The sequence below is a fragment of the Ornithodoros turicata genome, chromosome 1 (genome assembly GCF_037126465.1).
Source record: "Ornithodoros turicata isolate Travis chromosome 1, ASM3712646v1, whole genome shotgun sequence".
NCBI classification, from domain to species: domain Eukaryota; kingdom Metazoa; phylum Arthropoda; class Arachnida; order Ixodida; family Argasidae; genus Ornithodoros; species Ornithodoros turicata.
Genome location: NC_088201.1, coordinates 157,205,907 through 157,221,134, shown reverse-complemented (window position 1 = coordinate 157,221,134; position 15,228 = coordinate 157,205,907). Strand labels below are relative to the sequence as shown.

Genomic DNA, 15,228 nt, shown 5'->3' with positions numbered 1-15,228 from the left:
TTCCGACGCCACTCGCTCAAACGTCGCCTACCTACCCAAGCAGCACGCCAATATTGGTCCAATATTGGACCCATATGGGCTGCCAAGATTGCCAATATTGGCCCAATATGGGCTGCCAATATTGGACCAATATGGGGAGTGCAACCAGGCTCCATATTGGACCAATATGGGCTGCCCATATTGGCAAGCCCATTTTGCGCCAATATTGCCAATATTTCTGTGATAACACCTACGGGGAGCCCGTGTAATAATAAAGCATTATGCTGCATAATATTCACTACTTTAGTATGATTTTTGCTTTTCTATATCTGCGGATCTAATTGATCCACGTTCACATCACTGCAAAAAAAAAAGAACGAAAAAAAAGGAAAGAAACACGGCATTGCCCAATCACAAAAAAAAACGAAGAACAGGTGCTACGCTCGCGCTGAAGATCACAAGCAGTCCCACAGAACTGCCAATACCTAAGATCCCTCAGAAGCCTTCATCAGTGGAGTGCAGCTGTAGCTTCCACAGTTTCGCCACGAAAACCACCGCCCCTCTTAACCACGTGATCATCCGTAACGAATCACGACAAAATAGCCGGAAAACGGCGCCAAAAAGCGCGCGCTGGCTGATCGAACTGCGCATGTGCACTGCGTGCCCTCTCCGTACCCTCTCACTCGAATTCTCTCCCCCCACCCCCACCCGGTTCCGAGCGCTTCGCCAGGCCATCTGCTAATATTATCGGGAAGCAGAAAATGAAAATCCAGAAGACGAAGGAATTCACGTGTACAAATTTATTGACACGGTAAACATATAAACAAGAAGCAACATTTGAATGCAAGTAAACCTACACGATTATTACAGAAGAAATAAAGAATAAATAGTGACGAGCAGCAGAAAGCGTGACTATCATATTATACAATCATTAAGGGAACCTATTCGGTTTGGAGAAAGTAGATATTACTATACACATATATAGCACGTGATGAGTCGCAGAAGCCATCCGCTTTATCCCAGCACAACTGTAGAATCTTCAGGTGACAGGGGCCACATGTTCGCGGATCGCAGGGCCACGAACAGGTGTCGGTGTCCGAATGAAAAGAAAAAGAACCTCTTAATGATATGGTAAACCCGAGCACAGGCAACGTTAGTATTCTGTATACGCTATGTAAGACATGCAATCGTTACGCGCCTAATGTCGACTAATGACAAAATTCGAAGAGCCCTGCGTACGCGATGCACGCTGTTTTCCTTTACATGCACACCAGTGTATTAAACATCGGACACATTCAAATAGCGGAACAAAACGCGACAAGTAACGCCACGCAGAGTCATAAACCAGATCATGACTGTTAACCGGCAGAAAGTGATGTAATACGGGACAAGGCGTACCTCCATGTACACAGTTATGCGACAGTATTAAACGTCTGATCACTGACATGCATCATACGTTTGTCTGCTTACCTTTCATTCAGGCGTTCGTCCATATCTCGAACATCTTCGAAATCCACGAAACGAAATCACCGTCTGCCTACATAGACGCCAGCTACACAACGGTCAGACGGGTCGGCGCCTCGGAGAAACGAACGCGGGCGAATCCACCGGTTAAATGAGCCTCAGCCAATCATGATCGAGAAAGGTCACGTGGGGGACCGGAGCCAATGGAAAGTAAATAGCCGGAATTTGGCGGGAAATGCCAGCGGCGACACTATTGTCGCGGCGGCGAAACTCGCTTACTGTGCCTCCTCTGCCTTCATTGGGATCGCAATATTCTGTGAAATAACAATTTCCACACCCGCTCCGAGAATACAAAGCAGCGAAACACTTTCGTGGCGGTGACGGACACACGCCAGAGCAATTTACACTGCTTGCAGCAACTTGAAATCACCTAACTTTACAGAATAGCCATCCCTTCTTATCAAACATTGTGTTTTTTACTTGACCTGCCGCAATTTCGTTACCATTACAGCACCCAGCGACATTTTAGCCCTATGAAACGTCCGTTCGGGCAGTCGCGCATGCGCATTAGTTGTAGGACGCGTGATTACGCTCAAACAACTCGCTTGCTCACAGTCGGCTCGACCGATTGGCATTGGCATCGCGAAGGAAGATGGCGGCGACTTTCAAGACGTGGAATGTTGAGGTGTCGAACTCTAGTGAACTTTACGTTGGGAATGCCAAGTACGTTGACTGTTTCGAACAATGTGTATCATCTGCGGGAAGTTGTTGAATGTAACGATGTAGTGAATAGGGTATTTCACACGCTTCAACGTTCAATCTTGCCGTGCTGCTTGGGCATTTGTGCAACACGGCTACGTACCCTGTTCAGTCAATATGGGGTGTACGCGTGCAATATGGGGCCCATATTCCCAAGATTTTCCCAATATTGGCTCAAAGTGGGCAATATGGGGCCCATATTGCCAGGATTTTCCCCATATTGGCTGAAACTGGGCAATATGGGGCCCATATTGCCCATTTTCAGCCAATATGGGGAAAATCTTGGCGAAACGGGTCCCATATTGGACCCGTATCGCCAATGACCAGCCAATATGGGTCCAATATTGTGTGCTGCTTGGGTACGCATTGCTGATGAAGGCCCATTAAGTCCGAAACAGCTGTCCAATGCTTGTGCGGCGACGTTTGGGACTTATAAACATATGTTCAACGTGCAGCCAAAGAGTCTCTGCTAATTTTCTTCACTTAATACTTTACTGGCTTCGCACTGGGCTTCCTCTCCGAGTACGTTGCTGGAAGCACTGCCACCATGCCACCTCTGCTGCCTCGGATTGTTGTAGGGTAATCTGCAATAAGCAAACAGCCGCGTAAATCTCAAGCGTAGCTTATCTGTTGGGTTCCTGTTCGTTCAACTTTCCGAGTGGAGAGATGTGAGTGCTTATCGTCCTTTTGATAATTGTTGGCGCTGTTCATGCTAGGCGCGACAGCCGCCCACCTGCGTTTTTCCGAGAAAAGACTCTGTTTTCGTGTTGTGGGGTGCGGAGAGAGAGCTACTAGCGGAATGACGACGCTGGATTAACACCACTAAACAACGTAAATCGGTAAGTAGTTTTCCGTATTTATTTTCCTAGTCGTTTTTCGCTGTAGTAAACTAAAATGAACCAGATTAGGGCGGTCAGGCCGCTGGTTTTTACTATTGCCCTACCACGTGGAGTCGTACTTGATGACCTCGCGGAGGCACTTGTAACCAAGAGAAGGTATGAGGACTATGAAAGAGTGCCTCACTAGGGCTTCGGCCGCTATGAAATTAAAACAAAGAGTGAAAAGATCGCCCAGGACTTGGCAAAAGATCCTACCATAGTGGTTAGAGGGACATAATATAGACTGAACTATTTGGGATACCGAACCACTAGAATATCGGTGTTTTACTACCGTGTAGATGAACACAGTAGCTTCTTGGAAAGTGCGTTGGCCCAGTATGGAAAAGTTGTAAAAGTAGAAGAGGCCAGGTATAAAAAGCACAAGCAATGGGGGAGTGGCATCTTTCAAGTTTACATGGAAATGGAAAAAAAGTGTCCCAAATTACCTAAAGGTCAACGTCGCGAACCGCAGCTTTGTCGTCCAGTGCGAGTACCAGGGAGTCACTCGGGTGTGCCGGAAGTGTGGACGGCAGGGTCACCTAAATAGTAATTGTAACACACCAAAATGTACACGTTGTGGAATATTCGGTCACGCGTCGTGCACTGACCCCTGTCCGCGATGTCGAGGCGATCACCCGGTAGCCGAGTGTAGGCAGAGGACCTATGCAGCGGCATTGGGCTACTCGAAGGTACTGGTGCCCGCACTCGACGTCATTCCAGACACTACAGATCTCGAGGATAAAGTCGCGGTACCACCTGAAACCGGAAACAAAAACGTAAATGAAATCGACAACAATGAACAACACAAAGATGTGCCAATCAATGGCGCAAGTAATGAACAGACAAATGAAAAACCCGTTAGTGACGAACTACATCTCGACGAAAATTCATGGCCCCTACTTAGACCACGAGATAATGACGAGGTGTCGGCAAACCCTTCAACAACGATGAACAGGAAAAAGAGAAAAAACACTTGTTATCCCACTTGATATACAAGAGGGGCAACTGCCAGTGAAGGAACCTCGAAGTTCACCGCCTATCACCGAACAACCGCTTGATTTACAGAAGGTGCAGTTTACTTTTGAGGGGGCACCTTTGGATACCGCAGGCGGTGAAGCATATGCAAGCAATGCCCCAACTACAAGGGTAGAGCGCGACGTTGAGCCTATTAGAGGTATAACCAGTGAAGAAAGCGAAACTGTCCCGGTTGAATATGCAATCAGCCAGGGGACACCGAAACTAAAAAGGAAAAGAGTACGTAGAAAAAAACAAAAAGGAACAAAGCAAAAGCCATCAATAGCAGCGACGACCGCCTTCATTGAAAATTACGAGCGCATGCCCCAACTTTCAAGCGAAACAGAATCAGAGAGTGATGATAAGTCGCCGGCGGCTAAACAATTCAAGGAAAAGACAGATAACATCGAGGAAGGAAGCTCAGAACAATCTAGCGATAAGGCTGAGATTCAAACGCGAACTCAAACAGGGCTGGATCGACGGAATTAAACACAAGTGATTCAAACGATGATAGCTACCAAAGCCTGGCATGGGACGCATCAGCTGATACGCTTGTTGCAGATGATGATGGTGAATACTTACAAGACCCCTTATTGAAAAAAAAAATAATAATCACTCTTATAAGTAGAATTTTTTTACTCTCTTTCATGATGGTGAACGACGGCTGTATAAAAATAGCCACGTGGAATGTTAGGGGTTTTCGCCAAAAAGAAAAACAGAACGAGGTGATAGAAATAGCGAAAGAAAATAAATTTGACATCTTGGCGCTTCAGGAAACGTATGCAAATAGCGCAGAATATATAAAAAAATTTGACAAGACTTTTGACGTTAAGAGTGCATGGAGTTTCTCGAATGTCAAACAAGGCGGGACAGCCATATTACTGTTCGGAAATACTAAGCAACTGATGATAGGAATGGAACGAGACTATAGTGGAAGAATCCTATCAGTAAAACTTAAAACGGGTATTAAGATTGTGAATGTCCCAGTGAGAAGACATGAACGAACAGATTTTTTTGAAAACCTAGATGATCACGTTAATGATACACGGAAGTGAATAGTATTAGGCGATTTTAACTGCGTGGAGAACGAAATCGCAGATAGAAACCCAGCCAGAGAAAGACAGATCACTTACGGGACAAGAAGGCTAGTGGAATTTAAAAACAGATGTAATCTCATTGACGGCTTGCTTAAAACTCACCCAGGCGGACCCAAAATGACCTGGAGAAGTACAAACCATCAGGCACGACTAGATAAAATATACGTTAGCGATAACGTTCTTGAAAACCTTAAATCTATGAAAGTGCAATTTACACCGCTATCGGGCCATGCCATAGTCTCGTGCTGCTTAAAAAATGGCAGACAGATACTCAGGAAAGGCACATGGAAGCTGGACCCCACGTTGTTACGTGAGGAAAGAGTAATTGATGAAATTAAGAATCTCTTGTCGGAAAGACTAACGGAGGAGTTGTCGCCACGAAGCTGGGACGACTTAAAAAAAGAGGTGGCAAAAATCTGTAAAAAATGGGGTAAGGCGTTAGCGAGGGAGAGAAGGCTGGAAATTAGAAGGGTTGCTGACGCAATAGCTTTATTAAGGATGTCACAAAACACTGGTCCGGGATTTGAGGAAGCAATACAACGATTAAAATTAAAACATACAGGCCTGATCTAAAGATATGGGACACTGTAAGACTACGGCTGAAAGCAGAAAAATGGGAATTCGAGAACTGGCCAAGTAAATGGCTAGTGAATAAAAGCCTAGGTGAATGTATGGAAGAAATACTTGGCCTTACTGACCACCGTGTCGGAGACGAATATAAAACCCAGGAGGGGATAGAAGATTATGTGGAACAGTTCTGTGCATCACTTTACGGAAAGGAAAGTACACTATTAATCGACGAACATATTTCCTTTGCGGGGAAGGCAAGGTGAACGCATGGGGGTCGTTTTTCTGAAGAGGAATTAAAAAATGCACTAACGCAGTTAAACGAAAAAAAGACACCCGGTGAAGACGGGTTAACCCCGATCTTCTATAAACGATTTTGGAACTTAATCTCGAAACCTTTCACAAAAATGATAAATGAAGCGTTCGACAAAAACATACCAGACGCTTTCAAAAGAAGCCGCATTACGCACTCAAAAGAAAACAGATATCAGAGCTTGGAGACCAGTGTCCCTACTAAACACAGATTATAAAATAATAACAAAAGCCTTAGCAAATAGGATACAGGACTCCTTCGTAGACGTAGTTAACGACACGCAGGGTGCCAATATACAATTCCGCTCTGCGCAGTTAAACCTAATAACATTAACAGATATCATGCACTGGGTAAACAAGTCAAACAACCCGGGTGCACTAGTCACGATCGATAGCGAGAAGGCGTTCGACAGGGTTGATCACTCTTACTTGTTTCAATGCTTAAAAGAAGCGAACTTCGATGATCACCTAGTCGAAAAGGTACGCACCATGTATGAAGGCTGTGAAGGCGTAGTAACAGTTAACGGTTTAATACGAAACCGTTTGGAATAAAACGAGGAGTGAGGCAGGGTTGCCCTTTATCAGCAACATTATTCATCATCCCTGTGGAACCTTTTATACAACTTATAAAAAGATTAACACCTGGGATACGCTTACCTTCAGTAGGTAAAATAACACCAGTACTGGCATTTGCCGATGACGTCACGGTAATTGTTGACAACGTTGAGCATGTCGCAAAAATCTTGCACGCCTGCGAAACATATCAACAGAGGTGCACGAATAAGCAAAGACGAGTGAAATTCTTCTGTTCGGTTCGAGACGTGTCAACAAAAATAGCATATACGGGTTGCCTGTAAAAAAAGAAGGTAAAAGTGCGGGGAATAACTTTCAATAGCGAAGGCCCTTCCAAACAAAACTGGAGCACGAAAATAAACAAGATAAAAACAGCGATTGACCAACTAAAGAAAATAAAATGTTCACTGTTTGCAAAAATACAGATGGCTCGAGTACATCTTTTATCAAAGCTGCAGTACGTTGCTGATGTGTTGAAACCAGATAAAGACGATATCAAAAGAATTGATAAACTGATCTTCCCATACATTTGGGGAAGCGGTGTCGAACCAGTAGCCAGGGATTGGATGAAACAAAGTAAAGAGAACGGAGGTTACAACATTGGTGAACTCGAACTTCTAACGCAAACAAAACATGTTAAATGGATTCTCAAGGCTATTGAATGCGACAGTCCTATGATAAGAGATTTTTCAAGTTATTCCTTTGGCGCCGGATTTATCACAACAGAAGGAAAAGTAGATAACACGAAGCCACGAGAAGCGCATGCAAGGCAATTTTACTGTGATGTGATAAAGGTATACAAGCAGCTGAAGAAAAGTAAACCCGAAGAAGACGTTATAAATCTGACGTCAAGGGAAATAATAAAGATTCTCGAAGCTAAAAACGACTTCCATGTTAGAAAAGGAGTCCTAACTGGCTTAACATAAACGCCGAATTCCTGAACGGAAATAGGAAAACGTTTGGATGGCGATTCGCCCACGGTATCTTGCCACGATAAAACTATCATCGTAACGTAAAACATACCGTAAACAGATATAACCTCTGTGGAGGAAAGGAGTCTCTCCAGCACTTCTTCTCAACGTGCTCTTTCATGAGACCTATAAAAGAAAAAGTTAAAAACACACTAAGCATCGGAAACTTGAACTATGAAATGATACGTTACCTCGATGACGTACCAGGCAACGCCTGTAAAAAGAGGCAAATCATATTACTTTTGGTGGAAATATCCTACCAAACATGGTTGATGAGATGTAGCATTGCGCACGGAGGCAGCCCACCAGATACAGCCGGCTTTCTTGCCAAGGTCAGCAGCTCACTCAAATGGGTGCTGAAACGAGAAAAGAAGAAAACGCCGAGTTCAGAATTCATGGGAAAATGGCTGAACCCAGCACTTCTATTGGAGCTGCGTAATGATGAAGTTTTAACTCAACTTTTATTATTCAACATTTTAACTACCAACATATCACCTCCTTTTACGAATGTTTACGTACCCTGCCACATTAGTTTTAGTCCTCTTGGCAACTCACAGGGTCCGCCACACGCTACGCCCGCCGTTTTCTTTATGGTTATTTTGGCACCTTTCGGGCAGCGTGTTTTCTTCATTTCCCTCTCTTTTTCTTTTCTTTATTTCCGTTACGCCGGCCGTTTCTTTTTTGGTTATTTTGGCGTCCTTACGGCAACGGCTCCTCGTCCTTTATTTTGCAGACATAATCATCCACCGCCATCCGTCATGCCTTCACCTACCATCATCACGCCATCAGTCTGCTCATAAAGCAACCACAAAGCATCGTTGCATCTTTAATTTCATTAAACTCCTATATTTTTAATCCTATCACCTTTTCTTACTTTTACTTCATCACCGTCACACGTCATCAATCTCCCCTCATGAAATTACTCATTACACCATAATCATCACTCACTGCTGAAATTACGCAGTGAGTAGCAACAAGGAATTCTTGTAAAAGGGAAACGACATAAAATCAGGTCAAACAACAGGAAAACTGGTGAACCAAACGTCGTAAATCACTCCAGTATGAATGGTGCGGGATGTATGCATGAAAGAGTGACCCCTACCGCGGCGTAAAGCACGCAAGCCAGCACATGAGCAAGGTGGCTGAAACGCCACCCTGAATGCGTACCAGGCAACGGTTTTGAAGCCCCTGTAGCAGTATGAAACAGTGGCCCCTGTCGCGGAGTAAGTCCCATAAGCCAGTAAATGTGCGCTTCTTTTATTCCATTATAATATTTCTGGCGTGAAAGAGTGGCCGCTGCGGAGGCCTAACGCTTCGCAAGCCAATGAATGAGGGGCGACTGTCGATGCGTAAAGCACACAGCCAGACAGCTAACGAGTTTTTTTTTACTTCATTTTATTTTTTTCAGGGGCGGTAACGAAACCAATAGCCATGAATGAATGAGAGAATGAATGAAGTATGCATAAAAAAATGTGGCTTTGCCCATTGCGTAACTGCGTGTATGAATGACATATGTTTTTGTGGAGGGTACTACGGTCACTAAAGTTCCTTCCTCGAGCTTCTATTTACAGGAATGAAAACAAAGACCTGTGGCCCAACGTCACCCCCCCCCCCCCCATTAATGATGAGTGTAGGCATATGAGCACCATTGCTCGAAAGCCTGAGAAACACCTGAAATGGCGGCTTCGCACTGGGCTTTCAGAGGTGAGTTTCTCACCCTGACGGGAGAACATCACGTTCCACGTGACCTTCCGACGCCACTCGCTCAAACGTCGCCCACCTACGCATTGCTGATGTAGGCCCAATAAGGCCGAAACAGCTGTCCAATGCTGGTGTGGCGACGTTTGGGACTTCTAAACATATGTTCAACGTGCAGCCAAAGAGCCTCTGCTAATTTTCTTCACTTCATACTTTACTGGCTTCGCACTGGGCTTTCAGAGGTGAGTTTCTCACCCTGACGGGAGAACATCACGTTCCACGTGACCTTCCGACGCCACTCGCTCAAACGTCGCCCACCTACGCATTGCTGATGTAGGCCCAATAAGGCCGAAACAGCTGTCCAATGCTGGTGTGGCGACGTTTGGGACTTCTAAACATATGTTCAACGTGCAGCCAAAGAGCCTCTGCTAATTTTCTTCACTTAATACTTTACTGGCTTCGCACTGGGCTTTCAGAGGTGAGTTTCTCACCCTGACGGGAGAACATCACGTTCCACGTGACCTTCCGACGCCACTCGCTCAAACGTCGCCCACCTACGCATTGCTGATGTAGGCCCAATAAGGCCGAAACAGCTGTCCAATGCTTGTGCGGCGACGTTTGGGACTTATAAACATATGTTCAACGTGCAGCCAAAGAGTCTCTGCTAATTTTCTTCACTTAATACTTTACTGGCTTCGCACTGGGCTTTCAGAGGTGAGTTTCTCACCCTGACGGGAGAACATCACGTTCCACGTGACCTTCCGACGCCACTCGCTCAAACGTCGCCCTCCTACGCATTGCTGATGAAGGCCCAATAAGGCCGAAACAGCTATCCAATGCTGGTGTGGCGACGTTTGGGACTTATAAACATATGTTCAAGGTGCAGCTAATTTTCTTCACCTAATACTTTACTGGCTTCGCAGTGGGCTTCCTCTCCGAGTACGTTGCTGGAAGCACTGCCATCATGCCACCTCTGCTGCCTCGGATTGTTGTAGGGTAATCTGCAATAAGCAAAGAGCCGCCTAAATCTCAAGCGTAGCTTATCTGTTGGTTTCCCGTTCTTTCAAGTTTCCGGGTGCAGCGATGTGAGTGTTTATCGTCCTTCTGATATTTGTTGGCGCTGTTCATGCTAGGCGCGACAGCCGCCCACCTGCGTTTTTCCGAGAAAAGACTCGGTTTTCGTGTTGTGGTGCGAAGACAGTGCTACTAACGGATTGACGACGCTGGATTAAAACCACTAAACAACGTAAATCGGTAAGTAGTTTTTGGTATTTATTTTCCTAGTCGTTTTTCGCTCTAGTAGACTAAAATGAACCAGATGAGGGCGGTCAGGCCGCTGGTTTTTACTATTGCCCTACCACGAGGAGTCATACTGATGACATCGCGGAGGCATTTGTAACCAAGAGAAGGTATGAGGACTATGAAAGAGTGTCTCACTAGGGCTTCGGCCGCTATGAAATTAAAACAAACAGTGAAAAGATCGTCCAGGACACGGCAAAAGATCCTACCATAGTGGTTAGAGGGACAGAATATAGACTGAACTATTTAGGATACCGAACAGCTTTTACAGTTTTACTACCGTGTAGATGAACAGAGTAGCTTCTTGGAAAGTGCGTTGGCACAGTATAGAAAAGTTGTAAAAGTAGAAAAGGCCATGTATAAAAAGCACAAGCAATGGGGATTGGCATCTGTCAAGTTTACATGGAAATGGAAAAAAGCGTCCCAAATTACCTAAAGGTCAACATCGCGAACCGCAGCTTTGTCGTCCAGTGCGAGTACCAGGGAGTCACTCGGGTGTGCCGGAAGTGTGGACGGCAGGGTCATCTAAATAGTAATTGTAACACACCAAAATGTACACGTTGTGGAATATTCGGTCACGCGTCGTGCACTGACCCCTGCCCGCGATGTCGAGGCGATCACCCGGTAGCCGAGTGTCGGCAGAAGACCTTTGCAGCGCCCTTGGGCTACACGAAGGCACTGGTGCCCGCACTCGACGTCATTCCAGACACTACAGATCTCGAGGATGAAGTCGCGGTACCACCTGAAACCGGAACCAAAAACGTAAATGAAATCGACAACAATGAACAACACAAAGATGTGCCAATCAATGGCGCAAGTAATGAACAGACAAATGAAAAACCCGTTAGTGACGAACTACATCTAGACGAAAATTCATGGCCCCTACTTAGACCACGAGATAATGACGAGGTGTCGGCAAACCCGTCAACAACGATGAACAGGAAAAAGAGAAAAAACACTTGTTATCCTACTTGATATACAAGAGGGGCAACTGCCAGTGAAGGAACGTCGAAGTTCACCGCCTATCACCGAACAACCGCTTGATTTACAGAAGGTGCAGTTTACTTTTGAGGGGGCACCTTTGGGTACCGCAGGCGGTGAAGCATATGCAAGCAATGCCCCAACTACAAGGGTAGAGCACGACGTTGAGCCTATTAGAGGTATAACCAGTGAAGAAAGCGAAACTGTCCCGGTTGAATATGCAATCAGCCAGGGGACACCGAAACTAAAAAGGAAAAGAGTACGTAGAAAAAAACAAAAAGGAACAAAGCAAAAGCCATCAATAGCAGCGACGACCGCCTTCATTGAAAATTACGAGCACATGCCCCAACTTTCAAGCGAAACAGAATCAGAGAGTGATGATAAGTCGCCGGCGGCTAAACAATTCAAGGAAAAGACAGATAACATCGAGGAAGGAAGCTCAGAACAATCTAGCGATAAGGCTGAGATTCAAACGCGAACTCAAACAGGGCTGGATCGACCGAATTAAACACAAGTGATTCAAACGATGATAGCTACCAAGCCTGGCATGGGACACATCAGCTGATACGCTTGTTGCAGATGATGATGGTGAATACTTACAAGACACCTTATTGCAAAAAAAAAACTTCTTTCCCTTAACATGTTAATCACTCTTATAAGTAGAATTTCTTTACTCTCTTTCATGATGGTGAACGACGGCTGTATAAAAATAGCCACGTGGAATGTTAGGGGTTTTCGCCAAAAAGAAAAACAAAACGAGGTGATAGAAATAGCGAAAGAAAATAAAATTGACATCTTGGCGCTTCAGGAAACGTATGTAAATAGCGTAGAGTATATAAAAAAATTGACGAGACTTTTGACGTTAAAGGGGCCGTAAACAGGCAACCAAACATTTCTGAAATAATGATACTCCACGAAAGAACGCAGCTCATAATACCCAAATATATATTTCGTTCGGCTCGTGCCGGCTCATTGACCCGTATAACTGCTTTCAAAGATCAGTAACCAGCGAGCCTCTCTCCACAACGCATACGTCGCATTGTTACGTAGCGTTTTGCCGTCCAATCGGGGGGCCGAGATGCACACATGTCGTTTCAAATTACCAGCCAATAAACATACTTCGTTATCATCTGTGAGTCGGAGCGCTCAGTTTGTTTGTGTGAAACGACGTTTTGCGCTCCGTGGTTCCGAAATTCAACGTCACGACATCTTCAACATCTCCGGCTGGCGCAGACGTCAAGAGTTGGGCTGCTATCACATGACGCGATTCGAACCTGGATTCTTCCCAGTCACGGCGTGACATGGCCAGCACGCTATCCACTGTACAACGCGAGCTGGTGACGCGATGCCGCGTGGCTCAAACCAAAGTACGGCAGCCCAGTTGTCGGAATCATCCGACGATGACGAAGATGTTGCATCGCGCACCTACCTAAGGCTGCGTTCCAATTTCCCGGTTAGTCGACTGCCTAGCGGTCTAACCGGAAGTGCCGCCATGTTAAGTCTCGTTCCAAATCTCGCCAAGTCCGCTATTCAGTCGGCATCCATCTAGTGCGCACCGATGCAGTCTATACGCATGACCATCCGACCATGCGCATGACCGGGATGGAGACGCGCGTTGACGGTACCAGCGTGTCCGCTGTTTCTGCTGGCTTTAAATGTAAAGTTGCACATAGCGGTATGTTTTTTAAAACTGCGTAGAGAGTTGCAACGCATGTTTAGTTGTGAAGGTGACAGTTTATGCACGATGTCCTACAAACTTAGCGCATTAGAGTCCTGTTGCGCTTGCGCCGTACGCATTTCTTGCGTGAGCAACGACATGGCGCCACAGGCGCCTCGGCTAGGAAAGCCTGTTCCAATAGTGACAAGCAAAGGGGTCTACTCAGCTGCCTAGTCAGGCGGCTTCGCGGGCGCGAGGTATGGGAACGCAGCCTAAGATTCCGGAACTGTGGTCCCGGGTATTCATTCGCGCTCCTGGTGTGCTGCGTGCTACTGCCCAGAAAACGTAGTGCGCGTATGATACCTAAATTAAACGCATTTCTTTTTCAGTTTGAGGCTGTAAGTGTTTAGATTTTGAATAGAAGAGGATTCACATTCATCTAGTCCAATTCCGCATTTGAAATAAAATCATACGTGGAGCACTCGATCGTAATTGGTGAGGAAAGCGCTACGTCAAAATGACGTAAAGCTAGAGCGTGGGGCGGAGCTAAAATGCGAAAGTGTGCAGTGAATATTTCATCCGTATGCAAGCGCCTTTTGTTTTTGAGCGTTAGTAATTGCAAGGAGTTTTCATTGCCTAAGTTTCAATAATATAACACAAAGAAATGTGCACCTTTTGTACCTGTTTACGGCGCCTTTAACTTGCGGAAACAAAACAAAAACAAATGTATCGGGTGACTCTATCGGAACTGGCCTTATCTTGGGTGGCATTTTCTGTTTCCTTTCAATTTTTTTCCAGGACGCGAGAGGCGATAGTGTGCTCTACTCCCTCTCACATTGGGGGTGAAGGAAAGACGCGTCTTCTAAGAAGCGCAATGAACAAAATAAAGAAAAAAATGGCGTTCCTTCACTAATTTTTTGCGGGCGATCTATCGAACGGATTCTGAAAACGGCTACGATATCAGATGACCGAAAGGAACAGATGTTCTCATTGGGACAACTTTGTAGGTTTTATAATAAAAAAGTTAATTAACGAAAGTTAATTAAGAAATTGCCTTTGGACTTTGCTAATGCCCTCCTAAGGAGTGCCCTTCAGCATATGCTATATTGCAATTGATTTCATCTTGAAAAAAGTGTTATATATATTTTTAAAAAATATGTTCACAGTTAACTGGGACACCCTGTATATATATATATATATATATATATATATATTAAAAGCCTTCGAAACATTAAACACAGTTGCTACTTTTATCACATTAATAATTAAGGGGGGGGGGCGTTACTAGAAATATATTTACAGTTACGGGTCGACGTCTCGGCAAGCCTTCAAGAGGTCTAAACTTGGAAATAGGTGAGAAGGGCTTATATACAAGGGGAAGGAGAGAGAGGAACAGTACACGTAGAGCGGCGTTGGTGATGTTGCACAACAATGCTCCTTCAACATCACCAACGCCGCTTCCACATTGTATGACCCTATGACCCCAAACTGCGGAAGCTCAGATATAAAACAGATGGCTCGAACACATTATGGCATGCAGTCGGCTCATCCTCAAGGTGACCCAGTTTCTCGGAAAACGTATTTACAACCACGCAGAAACAAGCGAGCATTGATATAAAACAGATGGCCCCACTGAGCGTGTTGGGGCACGGACCGGGAGTGGTATATTACGCGCGTGCAGGGCTGGGCAGGAATACTCAAAATTTGTATTATAATACAAATACATAATACTTGCTAAAAATGGTATTATAATACTAATACATAGTACATTTTATTTTCAAGTATTAATATACATAATACTATTACTTCCGTGTATTACTCAAGTAATACTAGTAATGCTTTTGTGCCGTGGCAGACAGTTATTAGAAAAGCCATCCCAGACTGAAGCCACTGAAGCCACCGGTCCGGTCAACGCATGTTTATTTCAGTTGATTGCACTTAGAAACATCTTTTCAAATACGCCATCTTCTAACGATCGT

The 15,228-nt window shown here is 45.0% G+C and overlaps 2 long non-coding RNA genes across 2 annotated transcripts in view; one reads left to right on the top strand and one right to left on the bottom strand.

Moving 5' to 3' along the window:
• The first annotated feature begins 2,908 nt into the window (after positions 1 to 2,908).
• Positions 2,909 to 15,228, top strand: part of LOC135371577 (uncharacterized) — a 33,670-nt gene continuing 21,350 nt past the window's right edge. The window contains exon 1 of the long non-coding RNA XR_010415645.1: positions 2,909 to 3,041. This is a non-coding gene — a long non-coding RNA (uncharacterized LOC135371577). The remainder of the gene's footprint in view (positions 3,042 to 15,228) is intronic.
• Positions 7,819 to 11,286, bottom strand: LOC135371571 (uncharacterized). Its single transcript, XR_010415644.1, has 3 exons — positions 11,169 to 11,286; positions 10,213 to 10,313; positions 7,819 to 7,970 (listed from the first exon to the last, which is right to left on the bottom strand). It is a non-coding gene; the product is annotated as an uncharacterized LOC135371571 (long non-coding RNA).